Source organism: Sorex fumeus, unplaced genomic scaffold, assembly GCF_029834395.1.
Source record: "Sorex fumeus unplaced genomic scaffold, SorFum_2.1 ptg000122l, whole genome shotgun sequence".
In the NCBI taxonomy this organism is placed as follows: domain Eukaryota; kingdom Metazoa; phylum Chordata; class Mammalia; order Eulipotyphla; family Soricidae; genus Sorex; species Sorex fumeus.
The window spans coordinates 57,471,146-57,476,982 of record NW_026606179.1 but is presented as its reverse complement, the minus strand read 5'-3'; positions in this window follow the sequence as shown (position 1 = coordinate 57,476,982).

Genomic DNA, 5,837 nt, shown 5'->3' with positions numbered 1-5,837 from the left:
TTCCACTCTTCAGCAGTGGGTCAGAAACCGCAACAGAAACAACGAATCTGCCAGTTTAAGAGGGAACCAGATACTTCCCTGGACATAATTACGCTAGTAAAACCCAGAGAAACAACACCAAAAAGACTCGTCGCTTGCTGAAAGGCAAACCAGACACCAGTGTTGTTTGCTGGCTGTGCCCAACGGCCTCCCAGCGGGCGATCACGGCTCCCGTGGCCAGTGCGTCATTCGTTCCCCTTCCTCCCGCCTGTGTCCTGTGCCCAGCTCCCCGCTGTAGCCTCCATGGTGCCCCCACCTCCAACCCTGTGAGAATGTCATCTGTGTTCTGATGATGCCCAGACCCGCAGGCACTTGTTCCTGGCTGGGAATCTGGGCGCCTCTCTTTGTTTCTCGCCCTCATTTCCTTTGCTCTCATAACGGGGGCTATGGGTTGGCTTTCTGTGGTGTAGAAATCAGGCTCCGGGTGAGATAAGGGTCTGTAAGCTGGAGGTAAGGTCTGTAGGGGCCGTGGCCGTGGCGAGACTGGTGGCGGTGACTTCCACCGAGCAGAGACGAAAGTAGAAGAGTCTGCTGGGGGCTGGAGCGATAGCACAGTGGCGTTTGCCTTGCATGTGTCTGACCCGGATTCAATTCCCCACATCCCATAGGGTCCCCCGAGCACCGCCAGGAGTAACTCTTGAGTGCATGAACCAGGGGTAACCCCTGAGCATCGACGGGTGGGACCCAAAAAGCAAAAAAAAAAAAAAAAAGAGTCTGCTAAGCACCTGGGGTCCCAATACACGGGCTGGTGTACAGATTACCTGAGAAGGGGGTGCTGGCAGCGGGGGGAGGGGCTTTTAGTACCAAAGGCCTAAACTAACATGCAGGCACACTACCCCCTTCTATACAGAGGTGAATTGACCCCCCCCGCCCCCGTGACCACTGCAAATGCAGGAAGGATCTAGAAGGGCCCAGCAGAAGGACCCGCTGGAGCAGGGGCCTGGCCTTGTCCTGGGCCTGTCCATGGGACTCGGCCCCATTGCTTTAGACACAGAGGAATGTCCACATCAGCTCTTTCCCGGGGCATGGAGTGCAGGTAGAGTCAGTCCTCATGGGTCTGGGTTTGGGGGATGCTGATGTGATGGTCACTGAGTCTGGCCAAAGTGACATGCAGAGGGCAGTGCTGAGGACCACACTTTCCTTTGGGTTTAGTCCAGGCCCCATCTGCGGTGACGGTGGGGACCCTGGGATGGACGAACGGCCTGGACACAGGGATAGGTGAGGTGGGCCTCCGGCCTGAACACCCCTAACTTCCCGGGGAGCCTGTGCCCCCTCCCCCACCCCGCTTGAAGATTGGCCCTCCCCGGACTGGAGTCTGGGTCTCTGTTCTTCTCTGCAGAGATGCTAACAAGTCTTCCTGTATGCCCAGTGTGAGAAGGTCACAGAGGACCTCCATGGTGCACCCAAAGGCAGGAAGCCAAGACGGGGCACCAGGTACTGAGGCCCTCCTGTCAAGTCCTCACAACAGTCCCAAGTTGGGGAAACTGAGTCTTGGAGAATGGCAGTGTTACCACAGGTTGCACCTGGCCCTCTCTGACACTGCCCTCCGCTCAGTTGGCAGAGGGGGACACTGATAGGCCGCTCCAAGGCCCCGTGTGGCGTGGACTGCTGTGTGCTGGCCAGGATGACCTGGCCCAGGGGTCTCGCACCCCACTTTTGCCCCCTCAGGACCTGGGTAGAAAGGTGGTAAGAGGTTTGCTTACACTGTTCGTTGGAGGTGAGGTGGATTTGATTCCATGCTGTCTCTTACACACTCGGGAATTACTCCTAGCAGTGTTTGGGGGATCATATGAGATGCCAGGGATCAAACCTGGGTCAGCTGCTTGCAAGACAAACACCACACCCACTGTAGCTGTATTGTCACACTGACCCCTCCTTTTTATATTTATGCATCCTAAGGAATTCATTCTGAAACCTGTTTCTGATCAATTGAGCTCCAGAATCATACAAGTTTTATGGGGAGGAGAGACAGAGACAGAAAAACACACATGGAGACAGAGAGGGAGAGGGAGAGGTAAAGGGAGAGGAAGAGGGAGGGAAGGATGGAAGGAGAGAGAGAGAGAGAGAGAGAGAGAGAGAGAGAGAGAGAGATACAGACAGAGGCACATGCAGAGAGAATGATGGACAGAATGAATGGTCAGAGGTTAACGGTGGTCAAGGCTGGACACGCCCCTTGCATGGAGCAGACACACAGGGACAGAGGAGTGCAGACGGAGGCTGGAGACGAGCGGACAGAGCTGGATGCAGTGGGAGGACCGTTTCGTTGGGCAGATCTTGGTTGTGCTTTCGGGTGCTGCCAGCGTTTCTGGTGTACGCTCATGTGCACGCATCTCTCAGCATGCTGCAGAGGGCCTCCTTCTGGTATTGGACTAGATTTCTCCCTCCATGCCATGAGCATCTGCTGCCCCTTTTCCTTCTAGTTTTTATGAGCCAGATGTAGGTGGTATCAAGCGGGAGACAGGCCTGCCCAGCCCCCAGCAATGGCCTGTGAGATACTGTCCTCTCTTTCCTGCGGGCAGATGATGCAATAGAGCTATCTCAAGCAGCCAGGCAGGGCCTAACCCTCACCTGCAGGGTCCATGCCAGACAGAAGAGCAGAGAGTCACAACACAATTGCCAGGAAGAGCAAGATTTGCTGGCAAAAAGCCTTACTGTGTCAGGTCCTTTGAGTCAGACACAAAGAACATCATGGTTCTTGTATTTGCCTTCTTCGATGAAAGGACAAAGCCAAGGGTTTTGCTTTTTTTTTCCCCCCCAGCCTCTTTGCAAAGTGAGCCTCTCCGCAATGATAAACGAGCCAGGGACTGACATTTGTACAGTGTACAAATAGCATTAGCACCCTTCATCCTTAATATAACAAATAGGAGTGACAGATGTTCACGGGCATCAGAATGAACCATTGATCTCTGGAGCTGACGGAGTGATCTGAGGCTGGAATTGGTTGGTGGGACTCAGGGCAGAGAGCTGAGCCAATGCAAAACTTCCAAGTCTCAATTTAGTACATGGGCCACTGCGTGGTGGCATCCTTTTAGCACCGTTTCTCCATCACCTCAACCAATCAATCACGGGACACGTTATTCTTCCACTTAGCACGATGACTGCTGTGGCTTGGGGGCTTAACAGATGTCAGCTATCATTATGCTTCTCAGGGGACTTCCATGTCTGTTGGAATCGCTTCTCATGGCACCAGAGGCCTTTGTCCCCGAGGCAGAGGGAGGCTCTGTGACTTGGCATGTGGGGTTGCCTGATGCTACACTGAGATTCATGCTGCCTCAGACAGGACCCTTTGCCCATCTCCTTCTTTCTTGCTTTCCTAGGACTATGTCTATAAGCGTCCCCCACCTTTTACTCTCTCCCTGTGGAGCATGGAGTCAGGTGAGCATCTGACGGCCTTGATTTAAAAAAAATAAAGACAAATTTGGGCAAGAAATGAAATAGAAAGTGCCTTGTACATCCCACACAGAGTATGCTCAGTGCAGCGTCCCTCTTGTGTCTGCATGTGCAACGCATCACGTATGGGATGGACGCTTTCCTGTGGGTGATCTCTCCAAGTCTGAGCACTGCAGTCAAAATGAGATGCAATGCAGGTCGAGTATATTTACCGTCTAGTGCTGGCTGTAGTCCTTACCATCTTCACCTTCAGCTTCTCCCTGCTGCTGCTTCTCTTTCTGAGTCGAGTTTAATTGTCCACTGATAAGAGACAAGCAGAAGACAGTGACGGGGCCAGCCCATGCTTCTCAGCCATCAGCATTTCCTGGAGAGGACAGAGAAGATAGCACAGGGGGCTAAGGTGCTTGAATTGCAGGAAGCTGACTCAGTTCCATCTATTCCCGGCACCACATGGTTCCCTCAGCATTGATGGGTTACAGCCCTGGTTGCCCCCAAACACTGCCGGGCCCTGGAGCACCACTGGGGTGGCCCAGGCCATCCCTGACACTGCCCTGTTGGTAGAGAGTCCCCGGAAGGGTCCCTGGGCCTACTGACCACTGCTTTTCTCAGAACCAACTGTCTGGAGATAACCCCTTTCAAAAGCAAATGATGGGCTGGAGAGGTGGGTACAGGGGTTAGGAGCTTGCCTTACACAGAGCTGATCGCTGTTTGGTCTCTGGGTCTGCATGATCCCCTGAGTACCACTGGGACCAACCCCTCTGAGCACAGAGCTAGAAGTAGCCCCTGAGCACCGCTGGATGTGTCCCAATCCACAGAGATTCTAGCAAAAAGGGACTCGAGCAATAGTACAGCAGGTAAGATGTTTTTCTTGCACACGGCTGACCTGGGTTCCCTGACATCTCATAGGATCCCCGAAGCACGGCCAGGAGTAATTCCTGATTGCAGAGTCAGGAGTCACCCCTGAGCATCACCAGGTGTAATCCAAAAAGCAAAAGACAAAAACAAATTTCAACTAACATCCCAAGTGCAAGTGACTAAGACTGGTATGAAGCACAGAGCTGTGGGAAGCTTGTGGCAGAAGCACTGGGAGCCTGGCCTGAAGGAGCGAGGGTGCCTTCCAGGTGTGCTGTGCCAGGAGCTCTCTCGCTGTTTGGTATCTGGCATCCCCCTGGCTAGTTAAGAAGGATCAAAACAGCCCCTGGCATGTCACTCACCACTCAACAGCTGTGCCCCCCGCTAAGATCAGAGTGGCATCTGCTTGGCACAGAGCAGCTTGGAACTCTGAGTCTCTTTCTCTACGGCAGTGCAAGCGTGTTGGTGCCAATGAGAGACACGGAGCAGATATTTATTCAAACGTCTCTCAGGCACCGTGAGTTAATTGAATTGTGCTCAGATTTTGCAAAATCGCCTTCCCACTGTCAGCGGAATGACCTCCCTTCAAGGATGCTCTGATCTCGTCAAGTCCCTGTTTGGAATCCCACGACCATCCTGCTGCTGACAAGATCAACACCTCCTCCTGACTGAGGTGCCTGAAGCCCTTTCAGCCATGACTCCCGAAGAGCCCCTGGGCTTGGTCTTCATATTTCCCCGACTTCTTGCTCACTGCTCTGGGCACCTTGGACAGACCCTACTGCCTCCTGACCCGTGCTGGTCCAAACCACTTCACCTGCTCACTGTGGTTCTTCCACTCTGTCCCCTGCTGGGTCACTGTTCTTTTCTCAGAACCAAATGCAGCTCTTTGGTGGAGCCCATAAAGTCAGGGACTTCTTGAGAACATAACTTCTTGAAAACATGAGAACCTAAGGGATAAGTTCATTGATATGCAAGTTGATCAGTTTTCATCAATATATTGAATTGCCTGTTTCTATGAAGGGAGGGGTTGGGGGAGTTGAGGGAGAGGGGGCAATTGGTCATCATGACCCACTAAATGAATAAAACGTGTCAAGTTTATCAAGGGCCAAATTAGGGCCCAGGTATTCTAGGTTCTATATTTGCCCCAGGCAAAATGTTCCTGTCTTTACCCCTGGAATAAAAAGTAGTCATTTGCACATGAGATTAAATTAAGGAGATTCAGATAGATTATTCTGGATTAGCTGGTCCAGTCCTAAATGTCCTCATATAAGACAACAGAGAGAAGTATAGACAATGTGATGACTGAAGCAAGGTAACTAGATGCTGGCTTTGCAGGTGGATATAGGAACCAGCAGCCAAGGAACGTCATCCTAGAAGCTTGGAGAGGACACAGAATGAATCCTCGAGAGCCCCTGGGGAAAACTTGGATCTGTTAGCATTCTGGTTTCATTCCAGGGAACTCCTTTCACATTTCCGGCCTTTGGAGTCTCAAGAAAGAAATGTGTGTTGTTTCAAGCCATGAAATCCGTGGTTATTTGTTCCAGCAGCAATAGACA